At 43.2% G+C, this 15,908-nt stretch overlaps 1 protein-coding gene across 2 annotated transcripts in view; it reads left to right on the forward strand.

Annotated features, from left to right (window-relative positions):
- Nucleotides 1-233: 233 nt before the first annotated feature.
- The window catches only part of C1QTNF7 (C1q and TNF related 7), a 50,282-nt gene continuing 34,607 nt past the window's right edge, over nt 234-15,908 (forward strand). The window contains exon 1 of one of the 2 annotated variants that reach the window (XM_030947558.1): nt 234-429. The gene's annotated coding sequence lies outside the window, so the exon portion shown is untranslated. Of the gene's footprint in view, nt 430-14,396; nt 14,998-15,908 lie in introns of those variants that run through there. The other variant, XM_030947557.1, reaches the window with a different exon arrangement.

Consider the following 15,908-nt stretch of genomic DNA (forward strand, 5'->3'; position numbering starts at 1 on the left):
TAGCCTATGATGCTGTCCAAAGATGATATAACATTACCTCAGGGCGGCTGTGCCCCCAGTCTTGTTAGGACTCTGTCATACCACATCAGTCTGGAGCACAGGCTTGCTCCTTGCTCCACAGTATAAAACAAGTTCCTTCCAGCAAGAGTTTTACAGCAAGCTCACAGTTGCTTTAAATTAGAAAAGTTGGCAGGTGGCCAAGGAAAGGAGCAGGAGCTTGTTCAGCTGAGACAGAAAACTCAGTGAGAGCATCAAGCCTTAGGTTTTCACAAAGTATCTTTTTTTTGTCATCTCAGCATTTGAATTTCTTTTAAAGGATTTTGAATTGCCAAAAATTACCTGCTGGCTTGAATCTACAACTCTTACACTACCCAAACAGAGCATGTTGCTTTTCCTGAAAAATCAGATGTCATCTACTCAGCTGTGAAGGTAAGTTGTAACTGATTCTACTTTCCTGAACTGACTTCTCTGAAATGCATTTGGAGAAAGGAATGCAATAGAAAGATCTTTCAGAAAAATGCATATTTTTTCTGAGATACATGTAATTTTGTTAGAAATAGATTGTTGTGGGGTCTCGGTGAAATTTGCCTATGTATCTTCTCTTGTAAGAGATGAGTAATAAACTTGGACATTTATTGCACAAAACATCCCCATCAGAAAGTTAGCAGACAAATTGTTTAAAAAATCAAGGATGTAATATTCTGGCCAAAAAAAAAATTTTAAATTTCTACCTTTTACAGGGTTTAGGGTGATTAAATTACCTAAAACATTTTTAAATTATTCCTCTCTATCTAGAATAAATCTTACATTCCACCAGCCCAGACCAGAGATTATTTGGGTTTTTTTGCTCATGAATGATTCCATCATCATTCCAAATCTTCACTCTAACTGCAGTTGCTATGGTTTCATAGAAACTCATTTTGCAAAAAAAAAATCTATACCAAATAAACAGTTTTGCTTCAGACTTGCACTATTGCAAAGTTAAGCTCCTGCATTTACCTTATTAAACTCTCAAAAATATATCCATTTGTTATTTTGCTGCTGTGTTTCTTCTGCTTGGTTGGGTTTTTTTCCAGATCATTTTACTTTCTGTGTTTCCACCGCTACCAGCAGTGTGCTTTATGCCTAAGAGTAGGCTGGTGAGAGACTGTGTGTTGTTAAATACAGATGAAATGCTGAGTGTAAGTGATTAATCACAACCTTGGGGTGGGTGGGTGAGAGTATAAGTGGATTAGCAGTTTCCAGCTCCCTTTTTTCTGCTGGATCTCTGGTTACCATTACCCAGGCAAAGCTGAGGCAAGCATTGCCTGCTCCCCAAAACCTGATAGTCACAGTGGGGGCTAATTCCTCCATCCCACTCATTTGCAAGGAAATGATGAAGCTTTTCGGGCTGAAGTTTTAGGAAAATATGGGTGTGAGCACAGCATTACCCACAGCCCCTGGAGCTGTACAAGCTATGGAAATTTAAAAACAGGAACCTGCTTCAGAAATCACACAACTATTGTGTTCTATAGCATGCTGTGTTTGAGAAGCAGAAAATCCCTTCCTGTAGTGCCTGTCCCCTGTTTTGCCTGACTTGGGACAACTTCAGCTGTGCTACTGGAGCAGATTTACCCTGGTGAGAATGGAGGGCTGTCAATGCCCCTAATGTTGTGCTCCCATGGATCACACTGTAAGAAATGTATTTAAAAGCAGAGAAACACAGAGCAGGGAGGGCAGGGAAAGGAGTGCAGAAAATCAAAAGTGGAAGTGAAGGAGCTGATAGGCCCACTGTCTTGGAAGAAATGCTAAAATCCTGTTGACTTTGAAGCCCCTGTGTTGTTTGTGCCAAATGGGAAGCACATTTTTGGGGCTTCCATCTTTGCTGAACTCTGGAAGGGTAGGGCTAGGAACATTTCTATCAGGTGTCTCCTGGGAGAGAACTACGCAGTGTAGGGACTGGGAAGTGTATTGACTCTCTCAGTGCTTGCCTATTCCTTGTCTTTCCTCTACAATACCCCAACAATCTGGTGAGTAGGTGGGAGTAAAGGTGGTAAAAACTGCTCTGTGTTGCTTATTGATACTGGAGACAGGAGGGTTTCTGAAGCTGAATATCTCAGCCATAGGGACTGCTTCTGGCTCAGCAGCAGTGACAGGGAAGGATACAAACAAAGGTAGGATTTTGTTATTTCATCCCCTTCATCATCTCCACTGTTGCACTTATCTGTGGTTCAGTCACAGTGGCAAGGTGAGGAGGTAGATGAAAATCCACATTTCTGAGGGCTGGGTTGAGTGCCTGCAGGAGAAGTTCTTCTGTCCCATTCACATAGCAAACTTATATCCTTAATTCTCTGTGACATGCCCATTCACAAGTCTACCCCATGCACTGGTAAGCCTGATTTCAGAGCCCTTAAACAGATGCTGTATGAACATTACCTTTACTGTCATTGCATGATCAAATAACATTCCTGTTACCAAAGGATCACCTTGAAGTGATGAAACTAAAATTTAGATTCACCAGAAAAACGTAACCTCACAGGGAAGCAAAAATCCTAAGGTTTCAACCTTTTACACAAGTAATGGTCATTTAAAAAGTGTTTCTGATTCAGAGACGTTGCTTGTCACAGATACAAGACAGTTAAACTCCATTTTCACTGCTGAAGTGGATTCTCTGTTAGCAAAAAGGACACCAAAGTGATTATGTGATTGCCTTGGCAGAGAAATCTAGAGTCTTTTCAGGCTCATCTTCATGGTCCTACCTGGAAAACAAAGGCTGCAAATGAAATAACCACTGGGCAGATTTGTATTTTGGTTACAGATATAGGGCTGCAACTGTCAGCAAAGGGTATTTATGTCTGCTCCCAGTCTCTCTAAAGTAAAAGGTGCACATCACCTCTCTGCATTTCTCTGTTGGGCTGAAGAAGGAATCTAGACTACTCTGATTTCCCAAAGCTGAAATAAACAGTTTGTGTTCTTCATTAATTAGGATTCAGCTTTCATTTTTTGAAAAGCAGTGTGAAACTGTTCTTGTTTGTCTGAGACTCACCTGATGTTGGATGCAGATGGGAAAGCCCAAAGTGATGAAAGCAGAACAGCAAAGCACCTGATTCAAGTCTTAAAAGATACTTTACAGTTTCGTTACACCTTTGAGCTGGGATGGGCCACATGACCAAGGAGTTCACACATTTCTGTGAGGTTTAGGTGTTGGGAAGAACAGAACTCTCTGGTATAAAATTAATTCTTATCACAGAGGATAATGATGACCACTTTTAAAGGGGGAGAATAAGGTATGAATAATGCCAAAACACATCCTGGCAGTGAGAGATATACAGTTATAAAATAATCCAGAGGGAAAGAAGGGAAAAGTCTCACTGGCTGGGATGTTTCACTTACTCTGGGCAAACTTAGTAGAAATCTGTGGGGAGCAATCATTCCTAGGCTGAGAGATGTGATAGTCCATATGTTGTGCTGGCTTAAATGTATTGGCTCATCTTCAGTCTATCTACTGTATTTGTCTTCCTCATCCATGTGACTATCACGTCTCTCAGACCCAAATGGGGCCAGATCTCAAAAATTTAATGGAGACAGTTGATTATGTTTGGACACCATCAGGCCACCCATCCTATTTTCAACTCACGTTCTCCCTTTCTCATTTGGAGAGACCCCAAACCCAAAATCAGACATCCTGCAAGAAACAGGAACATCTCCTTGGCAGGAGTCCAAGGTTGAAGCTAAGGGAATGGATAAGGAACTGTTTAGTTAAGGGAATGGGGTTTTTGGATGTATTGTAATTAATAAACTTTGTTTTATTTCTCCCTCTCTTATTTTTTTTCTCCCTACATTCTGCAATAAAGATATTTTTCCTTCAGGAAAAAATGAGAGTGGGGAGAGCATTAATAGCTGAGGTGGGACCTGAAATGTAGTTTAAAAAATGTGCAATAAAAACAGGGAGTGACTTGCTATAAAAGCAAGGAGAGCTGGACAGGCAGAGCTGAAGAGATGAGTGTCCGGCCTGCTCACCCCACCTCTTCCCATTGCTGTGATGGCCTCGTGACTGGAGCCAGGCCAGCGTAGGAGCCCCATCACTGCAGCACAGGGAAAAGTGATTTGTGAGCTGCTGAGAGAGAGACCTCCCCTGGGTTTTTTACCCCTTGGAAAAAAACAGAGAAGCTTGGTTTTCTTCTGGATTTGTCCAGGAAAACTCTCCCTTTTCTTGGAGGAGGACTCTCTTGGTGCTGGAACATACATCTGCTATTCTCACTAGCAGTTACGACTCAAGACCAAAAGTCTTTTTCCTTTTCAGGAGTCTATAAAAACTTGATGTTATGCCAGCCTTGCTAGGCCTGCACTGATGTTCCTGCACAGCGCCAGCCTGCTGCTTCTCAATGCACCTGGGGATTCAACCTACTTCCCCAGCACACCCCAGTCTGCTACTTCCAACCCTTATTCGCTATCACTTAGCAGTGGAAATGCAGAGAAGCATGTAGATTACTCTTTGCATCCATTCTTTATTCTAGACACCATGTTGGTATTTGTTTTGCAGAGCAATTGGCTCCTTTGAGTCTCTGTAAGTTCCAGCTCTGCACAGGCATGCTCTGACAGTTATCTCTCAGAGTCTGTCCTGTTTTGGCCCCTAAACCTGAGATCATAGCCCTGCATTGGCAACCCACAGTCCCACTCATCTTTGCTTGTCTCCTTCTGTGAACTACCAACCTGGCAGCCTCCTTCTACAGACCTTCCATTTCCCTGGTGTGTCTGTGTGTTCACCCAGGGTAAACCCCTTTGCTGCTTCCTCACAGGAGGCTCCTGAGGGGGGCAGCCCTTCCTCCCAAAACTACAGTGGATGATGGGCCATGCTGTAGCCTGCTCAAATGACCAGGGAAGGCACTCTCCAGCTTCTGGACAGCTGATTTCCCAGTGGAAAGACCAAGGCTGCTTTGTCCTTTCCTGAGTTATTGTTTGTGCCATTCATATTCCTGCTAGAAAGTGGTGGTAGGTGTCTGCAGATGACCTCTGAGCACCAGCTTTGATGTGGGGTAGCAAGAAACTATTACAGGGAGAGGCAGCAATTTTGGGAGTGGGGATAGGATGGCCTACACTCCAGCAAAACAGCTTGCATAAAGCTGTGTGTCCTGGTGTCTGGATCACAGCTCCTGCTCCTCTCCTTGAATAAGGGAATTTTCATTTCTTTCCCTATCTTGGGAAAAGGGAAAGGAAAATAAAGAAAAAATGTTCTCTTACTGACTCAACTTCATCATCGTTAATTTCTCCATGTGTCTGAAAGTCCAAAATGGGAATGCAAAGATCAAGTAACATCAATAGTCAGACATATGGGAACAGTTTAGGCAGGATGAGCAGGACCAGTAGTCCTGGCTAACTGTAAAACAGGTTATCCTATGCCCTCTCCCCTCCTCACTGCAGCCCCAGAGGGAGCAGGTACTCCCTGTCCTGGCTTGGCCCCTGGGGTCTCAGAGGGGCTCTGCTGCATAGCCTCCATGGACCTCCATGGCTGTGCAGTGATTATTATTTGATTCTCTAGAGAAGGGGCTGTATTTCTCTGCATTTTAAGATTTACAGATGGGTTACACAGCCTCACATTGGACCAGGGTTTTTGGGAGCTGCATTGGAGACTGCCCTCAGCTTTTTAAGGAGAATTGAGAATTTCCTCTGCAGAGCTGCCTAGGATGGCTATCTCCATGCTGACAGGCCACACACCTCAGTCCTGATTCAAAATTCCTGTTCATGGAATTTCACAGACAGAAACACATCCCTCTGCACTGTGTCACACCTGAACAGTGCCTCCTGCACTACCAGGAGGTGCCTAAATTTTAGGATCTGTTCTGTACAGTGAGAGTCTGCTCTGAGCCTGCCTGGAGTGCCTGCCTCTGACAGATATACCCAATTTGTTATCAAATGCAGATAATCCTTAAACTCACCAGGAGAAAATACCCAGGAAAAAATAAAAGGGCATCCTGGGAACAGGAGCTGTTAGAAACTACTGCTTATCTTGTATTCTCCCTTTCTGCAGACGTGCTCTGTCCTTGAGAGTCAGGGCTTCTGTCTGAGACTTTTGATTGCCAAAGGCTGGGAAAAAAATGTCTGAATGGTGTGTGTAAAACATGTGTTTCTGCAGCCCAACAGGGCATGTATTAAATCCCTGTAGCGAGAGTCAGGTCACAGCTGAGGTCAGATCAGTCCTCACAGTTCCTTTTGCGTGTGTTACACAAGGACATGCACAGGCTGGGTCTGCTGTGAGTGCAGCTCCAGGGATGCCCCAGGACATATCTGGCTTGCTGTATCTGGCAGGATTTAGCCCTAGATTTCCCCTCCTGCAGATAAGGACTTGTAGCCAGGAGGATTGTTTTCATACCTCCTGAACAAGTTAAACACCCATGTGAAGCACCTTGATGAGATGTGTCTCTTGGCCATGTCCAACCTGACTCAGCAATCAGAAGTTGTATCACCTCTGCAAGGATAGGCCAGGGCTGTAAAACCTCTCTGTCCCTTGGTTAGGACCATTTTCTTCGTCAGAAGGGATGGCTGGGACACCCACTGCCATCAGTGCTAATGCTTGAGCAGCCTCTGCATTGACTCTGGCACGAGCTTTGGATTCCTTGTCATTAAGACATGATGATCCCATAGCAGAAACAATTTTGTTTGCATGGAAGAGCTGCCAAGACACCCTTAAAAGGAAGGTTCTGCCAAGAGTACACTGCTGGAGATGCTCAATACTGCTCCCACCTCCCCAGGAACCATCCTGAGCCAGCCCAGGGGCAGGCGTGGGCATCCCCTGCCCGCTGAGCCCCAGGGCAGAGGGGGACCCTGACCCTGATCCTTTCAGCCCTATGGCCAGGGTGGGCAGGAATGGCCTGGCACAGAATCCCCCACCAGAGAGAGCAGCCCAGCCAGCCATGTTCTGTGCACGCCTCCATTCCAGGCTGTCAGCTGAAGCAGATGTTTCTAATTTATCACTGAAACCAAACAACTTAATCCACCAAATATGCAGCAGTGGGGGGGGGGGGAGGGTGGGCTTTCACTTAAAGCTGATTTATAAATTGGATGATTAAGGTTAATTTGTCTATGAATGAGGCAAATTTGTGTCAGATATTGTTACTAATGCTTCCTCCCTCTAATTTTTGCGAGTCCCAAACATCCAAAGCCTTTTCAACCTGAGGCAATGGGACGCATTCCTGTTCTGCTGGCCAAAAGCATCTGGCACTCTTTCCTTTCATCAACAACTCCAATATTTATCTATTTAGCCCTTCAGAACATTATTTGGGTGTAACAGATGCTGCAGCCCTCTGTGGTATGGGTGCCAGAGGCAGGCCTCAGCAGCAACCCTGGCATACACCTTCTTGTTTTTGGGGAGTTATTGGCCCTTGGCTGCCTGGCAGTGGTGGCTGGAGGGCAGCCTGGCACCAGAGAATCCTGTGCTGAGAGCCCCTGGCAGTGGGGACTGCGCTCAGGGCTTGACAAAAACTGCATCTTCACAACATGCATGAAGGCCCTGACGGGAAGGGTCCTGAGTCCAAATCCATTTCAGATTACACTGAGAAAATTATTGGGTTTCCCTATGTTTATTGATCCTGGAGGTCATGGCCAGCCTTAGATCATCTGAGTTTCAGCACATGCATAGCTATTGATCCATCCAGCTACCAACAGTACACACCCCCTGCTCCTACAACCAATACACATGTCCTGCTTCTGCTGACACCCACCTCAGACCACCAGTTCCTACTGCTCATAGCTTGTGCTGCTGTTCATGGAAAAGGGCTCTTCTCCAAGCAGCTGGCACTCAGCTGCCAGGCACAGCAGCACTGAAGTTCTAGCAATGCAGCAGCCTTAAAAAGACCTTAACAGCATCTGCCTTGTGTGCCTGTGAAAGGTGAGGGGGAAAGGCAGCCCCAGCCAGCAGCAGGATTGTCAAAGCAGCTGGGCATCCAGAAAACAGAAAATACCTGGTGCAGGAATGGGAGGGCAGCCCAGAGACCCCCACTCTGTGGTGGCCAGGCTGGGAACACCAGGAGCACAAATTAGCACGCTAAACCTGGTTACATGGGAAAGGAACAGCTGTACTGATTTGTTCAGCTACACCTCTGAAAATAAGGATTTCATTAGGTGTCCTTGCCTGGTAGGCATTGCAGTGCTCCTCATTCCTCACAAGCCAGTGCCCCTGCTGCAGAGAGGGACCCAGTGGCACAGGCTGACCCCTGGATGTCATACACAAGAATGAGGCCCTTCAACCCAGGGGTGTGGGCACCTGTACTGCAGCCATGGCAGAGCACACAGCTTTTGGACATTTGGACTTTCAGGTTGGATTGCAGTAGCTGAGTGGGTTGTAAGAAAATACAAAATGGCCTCACATGGGGTCACTGCAATGGTGATAAGGCTGTGGAATGCTGTTGAGGGACCAGTGCCCCTCTCCTTAGCAGTCTCTTCAGCTGTAAGCAGGATCTCCTGGGGTTGGAGCAGTCAGGAAATCCTTCTCCTCCATTATTTCTATTAAGTGGTAGCATTAGACAATGTACCAGGATGTCACTGAGCTTCTCTTCAAGTGCAAATATCAGGTAGGCTAAAGGGAAGAGCGAAAAGGAGAATAGAAGAAAACCAGGAGGAAAGCAGCAGCAGTGGGAGGAGGAGTCAGAACCCTTAGTGCTCTGCTACAGCTCCTGCATTCCCATTCCTCCTATACAGAAATGTGTAAAGCAAGCTGGAAAATAATGGGTTTGAGAAGAATGAAGACACCTGGAACAACACTGATCTTGAAAAGAGCTGAAGCAATTCTAGTTTTTGTCAAACAAAAGAAATCAATCTTTTTTGTAATTCAATCCAGACAAGCCTGTAGCACTTTTAAGAGTTTTAAGCTACATGTAATGGGAGCACCATAAACAATTTATTCTGCAATGGTGCAGTCTGCTTTTCAGTCATGAAGCCTTTTCCCAAATGAAGAGATGGCATTCAATTCATTTTCCCCAGTGATACAGCTCTTTACTTGAGAGCTGGGCTGTGCTTCAAATGGTGATATACACTGTAAGTGGCTTCTCCTCTACCTCGTTAAAGACGTGCCTTCCCTCATTCTGCACCCATAAGGGATGGTCAGAGATATCCTCATGTCTGAAAGCTTTGTGCTTGCAGGAAGGAAAGTAATTGCAGCTCATTGCAAGAAAAGAACATTTTACTTTGATGTTTTCCTTAGCTTGGTCTGAAGTAGCCTCAACCTCACTCCAGACCTGATGAAAAGTGATGAATTTGAATGAGCAAAGTTGTTTCAAATTTCCAGATATATCTTGTACATGATATTCTGAGGCCCTAATTTTTATTTCTGCTTGTTTTTTTCCAAGGTTATAGAGAAGAAAGGGATATAGATTTAACTTATGGGAGACTTGATGCGTGCATAAAGCACCATTTTCTTAAATTGTCAGAAGATCAAACATAATGTTTTGCAATCATGTTCAAGGTACATGAGCAGCAGATTTTTGATGGGAAAGTGACACAAGCTACTGATGGAAAGCCTGCTCTCTAATTCCTGAGGAGTTTATTTTGCCTTCCTACCTCTGATGAAGTAGCAGTACTTGAAATAGGTTTTGCTTTTGGCTGAAGATACATTCCACAATGGAAGAATATCCTTGACTTAAAATATCTCCAGGATCCATCCATGTTGTCTGACCTCTGAGAGGAAAGGCAATTTAATAAAAAATCCTTTCTGACCCTCAGATGGAAGATCACATGAGTGCAGGCTCAGGACATTTATATCTGAGCGTGAGAGTTTCTTGTGATGGGTTTTAAAGTTATATGTTGTCGATGTTCCTAAATTATACAGCTCAGTGAAGCATTCCAAAACAAATGTTCAGCCCCCCTGGGGTAGGTTCAAGGCCTAAGGATAAGCTTTGATGCGGATATAAAGCCATGATGGCTGTCAGATCCTCAGTTATTTTCCAGTGGCACCACTGTGACCAGCAAGGGAATATATATGCTTTCACACAGTTTTGAGCCAGAACTTCAACTTCTGCTGCTGCAAACTGATTACGCTGCCTTTGCAATCAGTGCAGCAGTATGGGTGCATGTCAGCTCAAGGACTGGCCGGTCACATCTCAAGACAGAAGTTATATGGGCAAGGTATTACACATTGCAGGTTTAAAAAGGAGATTTGCCTTTTACATTTTAATGACATATTAAAATAAATTACAAACTAAAAAGTCAGAATTCTTCCCTTTTTTAATGTGCAGTTTGAAGCATCAACAGGCATTTGCAGATCCTGAGGCCTTGCCCATTTTTCCCTGGTTCTCACACTAGCTGAGACCACATGAGTTAGTGTCATTAGCGCCTTGCCTCAAGTGAGAAATTGCTGCAATCCTAATTTGGCTGGCCTGGCAGGCCCCAGCAGGAATGCAGCAGAGTGTCTAGAGTGGGGGCTGGCAATGTGGGACATCCACATAAGGATTGCAAAGGAGCTTAACTGGATCCCTCCAGGAAGCAGAACTAGTCTAGCATACATCTGTGGCCCATACTAATTTTTTTTTTATTTTGCAAAAGTGATACATTATTTCCCAGCTACATGCCATATACCTATCTATATATATATATCTATATCTATGTATATTTAACCATGGTGGGACCAGGTAGAAAATAGCATTACTCACCAAAATCTAGATGTGAGATCAAAATGTGAGGGCCATGCTTATGTTTATGAGCCACTCATTTAAATATAAATATTCTTGTCTTTCAAGAAAATATTATCATGCCTTTCAATTCTTCCCAAGCCTTCCTTATGTATAAACTGAATTTCAAAATTGAAATTGATTGCAGGTGTCTTAAGTATATTTTTCTAGGCCTTCAATTTAAACAAGTTACAGCAATACTCACCTTCATACAGTTTTTGATCATTATGATATGAATTCTCACTGACAGCAATAAAGACCATGGGGACCTTTCCTCATTTCCAGAACCAGATTTTTTTAATTTGGATCCTATTTTAGACTGTCAGAAGGGCTGTTTTCTGAGGAGAATCATTCATTTGATGATCCCTAGTACAGCTGCCTACCACATGTCCAGCAGCAGTGTTGGCATTTTTCATTTCCCCCCCCTTTCAGCCTCAGCACTGGAACCCATTACATGGCTGGCATCTCATAAGTGCTGTGTTACTTTGACCCTTACTTCAAAAAATGATGTGTAATAGCAAGGTGGCTATTAATAACTAATAGCAGGAATGCACAGAGAGCTGACAGCAAAGAGGATGGCAGCCCTGAGAGATGACCACTCAGTTTCTTACTCTGCACAGATTGTAATCTCTAGCAAATATCATCCTTGTGCCCTAGGTCCACATCTGTAAAATGAGATACAATGCTTTGGCTTCCATGCCAAATAAGTATAACCAAATAACTGGGTGATCAGCTATGGCAATAACCAGAAGTGTGTAATTACCTGGGATAAAAGATGCAAAATCCCTCTGGATCATAATCACATCTTGCTCTTGGAGGTAATGGGGATCAGGTGTGCTCTATGTAATGGAAACCTCTGAATAATAGAGTGGCCACTGAAGAGATAGCTAGATTAGACCTGCTTTTAGCAGAGGTTGAATGAGATGAACTCAAAATGTCCCTTCCATTCCAAATTACCCCTGTGACTCTGTTCTAATGCTGCATCTCTGCAAACACATCTCCTTGGGCTGCTGGGGAGCAGAGTGCACATGGACAAAGCAGTGCTGCAGAACACAGCCTGCCTCCATCAGGGACTGATCAAGCCATGGACTGAACCAATTCAGGGCAGATTGATGCCTCCACCAAAAGCACTTTGGTACTTGTGGCCCCAGGCTCATCCTAGAAAGAGTATAGGTGGCCTTAGGTAGAACTGGGTCTCCATGGAGCCAAGCAATGGCAGGTTCATCTCCAGATCAGCTACCTAAAGGTAATTAAGGTCTACCACATTGGGGAATATGCTCTCTAGTTCACATTGACCTGCCATTTCATCTTACATCACCCCTGCATCAGTGTTTCAGTCCTTCTTGCTCAGCCTTTACATGACATAGCAAAATTAAGCCTTGTGGTTCCTATGGATTCTCTATGTGTCATCTCTCATGAAGTAATAAAGTGTGGGCTTTGTAAAAGCCCTATACCCTGACATTGGAAATAACACCATATATATACATATATATATATCCAGTTTATACAGTTGGGTTTTTTTAAAGCAGTGAGTAAAATGAGACAATTTTCAAAGTCTAATCAGTGCTCCCAGCCTGCAGGCAGGACAGCCCAACCCATCTCTTGGGTGGAAAGATAAATGAGAAACATAGGACATTAATTTATATATAAGGATCTACACTTCCTTGGGGGGGAAAAAAAAGAAAGAAAAAATATTCTCATGTTTTTGATGTGGTTGACTATGACACAGACTTCACCCTACAAGTCTTGTGCTTTTCTGTCTGTGTTACAGCTCATGGGGCCCTGGCCAGGCTTCCATAGTCACATTCACAGTTGCAGTTGTAACTGTGACTCTTATGTTAGGAACTGCTTTCTTAACTCTGCATGAACATCTGTGAATGCACATACAATAATATCCAGCAAGGCAAATGACATTTGCAGTGACCAGCTGCCTCCAGTTGTGAGGCAACATTGCACAGGGCCACTGTAGAATGAAGCACCCAGAGGCTTGCAGGGCTTACACAGTTGTGGTGTGGCTGAATTGGGCTGGGGATAAATGACATCATCCAGTCCTGGTGGCTGTAACTGCACTGTCCAATGGCTTGTTGCTTCCTTAGTCAAAAGCCAGATCCCTGGGGCAGAAACCAAGTCATGCCTGGGAGCAATTAAATGGCGCTCAAATTAGTACTCTGGTTCAGATGTCCCTACTGAATTCAACTCAGTCCAGCCCTCACAAGTTAGGTATATATTCTGCTTGTCTCAAAACACTTCAGAGAGCAGCAGGTCACAGGTCCCAGGCAGTTTTTGAAGTTTAGCCTCTTGTGGATGGACAGAAAGCTGGAGAGGATCCCGATACACCCCACTCGTGGGATTGCTGCCTGCAGCCTGGGCGTGTGTGAGCAGGCTCCCTGCCAAGCCTTGCTCCTACACACCAGGTCACAGGGCCTCCAACATCATAAAACAGGACTGAAAGTCAAAAATGCCAGCTATTTTCTAAAAATAGAAAAGATGAGCCGGCACAGAGGGAGAAGATGCATCCTCGCTGATGGTTTAGCAGTGGGGGAAGAGGTCCAGTGCAGCAGCTGACAACAGCTCACCCCAGCATGGCTGAGCAGTAGAGCAACAGATTTCAAACATGTATTTAAATTTAAAAAAAGAAAACAAACCAGCAAATATTTTAAAAATCAAGATCTGTGTTTCGATAGTGCCTTGTATTTTGAAACTGTTAGTGGAGAAAGGAAAAGTGAAAACAACAGGAAGAGCTGAAAGGAGCCAAAAGTAATTTACTGTGGGCTTATTGTTTCAGTTTTCAACAAAGGAAATGGATATAAATGGAAACTAAATTGAAACTGAGGTCTCTCTCATTCAACAAAATACATCACTGCTACTAGTCAGCTACAATGCAGAAAGACAATTTAATTACTAATAAACAACTTTGAAGTTATACTTGTGTTTTACTGTCGTAATAAAGCTGAAAAAAAACCCAAAACAATAAAAGCTGAACTCAAGTCTTCAGCTTCAAGAAAAACATTGATAACACACACACAAAATGTGTAGGGAATTTTTTCAAGTCCATTGTTCACACAAGAGAATAAAAAAAAAGAGATCATTTGATCATTCTTCATTAAAAACTATTATTTCCTTAAGCTAGAAATGCTTGTTAAAAGTTTTGAGGGTTTTTTTTGTTTGTTTCTTTTATCTTTAGATTTCATAAAGCCACAAAAATTGAATTTACAATATTTTAAAGTTTGATTCTGGACTGTAAGCTTATTTCTCTTTTTTTCCTCTTTTGAAACTGAATACAATTGAATGAATGAGGACTTTGATTTCCTTTCTTATCTTTGCTGCTCTTAATATAGCTTTTTTTCATCTTCTCCATAAAACCCCTGTCCTTAGTGCCTGAGAATTATATGACAATGCTTAAACTATTGTCTTTAGTCTTGAAGATGTAATTTGAAAATGGAACAGGGAATTTTTTTCCTGGAAACCTTAAATTTACCTATTTTCAGTTACAATATCTTTTTACTTTTCTTCTTTGTCTCACTAGTTGCTCCACCAAGGACTTGTTGCAAAAGCTGTGCTTGGTTTTATGAAATTTAGTAAGTTTAAGTAGAAAGGGAAGAAATAAAGGGAAAAAATATAGTAAACAAATCTTTCTTCTGAAGGAGAAAAAAAATCTGGAAAGCACTCATTTTGCTTTCAGGTAATTAACTGAATTTATGATATCCAAAATGCTAAACTTCAGTATGGGTTACATTTCCTGGCTGGGATACAGAGAGATTCTCAGAAAATCAAGGTTTGAAATAGAAAGCCAGCAGCAGCCTCATCTGGAACACAAGGAACCTCAGCAGAGGGGACACAGCTTGAGAGTGCTGCCACTTCGGGACCCACGAGCTGAAATAGAGAAGCTGTCATCTTTGCTTTATTTTTAAGACATGTGAACAAATGAAAAGCCAGAAGGCAGCCCTGTGCTTGGTCCTGCTGTGGCTGTGCTAGCAGCCCTGCTCCCGTGCCCCGGCGCGGAGCACACATGCCACAGCTCCTGCTCTTATGTTACTGCTCAAGTATGCACCCAGCACAGAGCCAGCAGATACAGGAGATTTATTCTAGCTCTTGAGGTCGAGGACTCCTCTGCTTTGGATTCAGCAGAGAGGGAACTCTTTCCTCGTAGCACCACACAGGCTCTCTGCTTCGCAGCCTACTGTCAGTGCGTGCCGCAGATAAAACACATCTGAGAGCGTTTTTAAAGGATTTATCCATCCAAAGCACTGGGGAGCTATGTGCTGTCTCCAGTGTCAGAGTTAGGAGGCTTTCAACAAGGGATGATATTGCACAAAGTGCAAGCCAGAGGCTCCAGCTGCTGCAAACTTCTGCAAGCCATGTAAGTAAAGGGCTTTATTTTGCTGAAACAAACTTTGTATATTCTCTTGCCTCATAAAAACACTGAGATAATATAAATTTTAGATGAATTTCCTAATACTAGTAATGTTGTTATCCTGCTGTCTCTTTGAATAATGCATGTATGTCAGCACAATAATTAAATATCTTACCTTGTTTTGCTGGTGAGTCTTGTAAGGAGCAGAATCTGTAGCACTTCAGGCAGGCTCTGTTTGCTTTTCTGATCGCTTTTTCATTCTGTTTCTGAATCATTGCTGTTCTCTGTTTGTGATCAGCACAGAGACCTTTCTGATTTCTCTGATTTCTTTTGTTTCAAGGACAATGAGAAGCTGGCAGGGAAATGAAAAGGCTGTGAAAACAAAGAGCATAAAAGTAGTTTATAAAGTGTTGTCAGTGAACCCGAAAGTGGTGTGTAACCCTCACATTGAACTTGAGGTCTTGTGAAATTTTATGTGCTTTATAGTGACGTTCAAGGAGTCACAGATTATGTGACTAAGAGGAACATTAAATAACAGAAAAAATATTATGATTGTTTTATAAAATGTTACTTTATATTCATGCTCATATTTAAATTTGTCACTTTCTCTGTGGCTATCTGGAGCTTATGGCAGGCAATGGATCACCCTTCTCTGAGCTTCACAATGTAACCTAAAGTCATGAAATATTTCCTTGTCTTCTATGTAGTTCCTATACTTTTTGGCATCAATAGGCCTGGCAGAGAGCTGTTGAAATGCCAAATTTCTCTTCTTCTCTGTGAAGTCCTCCCTGCCTACATTTTGATTGCTGCCAAAATGTAGACATAGTGATAAATAAATGGAAGCTATATTACATTCACTGACTAGGTACAGGTGGTAGTACCCTGAGACAGAAATTTCACTCAGAATTCTCAGTGTC

Source organism: Camarhynchus parvulus, chromosome 4 (assembly GCF_901933205.1).
Source record: "Camarhynchus parvulus chromosome 4, STF_HiC, whole genome shotgun sequence".
Classification (NCBI taxonomy): domain Eukaryota; kingdom Metazoa; phylum Chordata; class Aves; order Passeriformes; family Thraupidae; genus Camarhynchus; species Camarhynchus parvulus.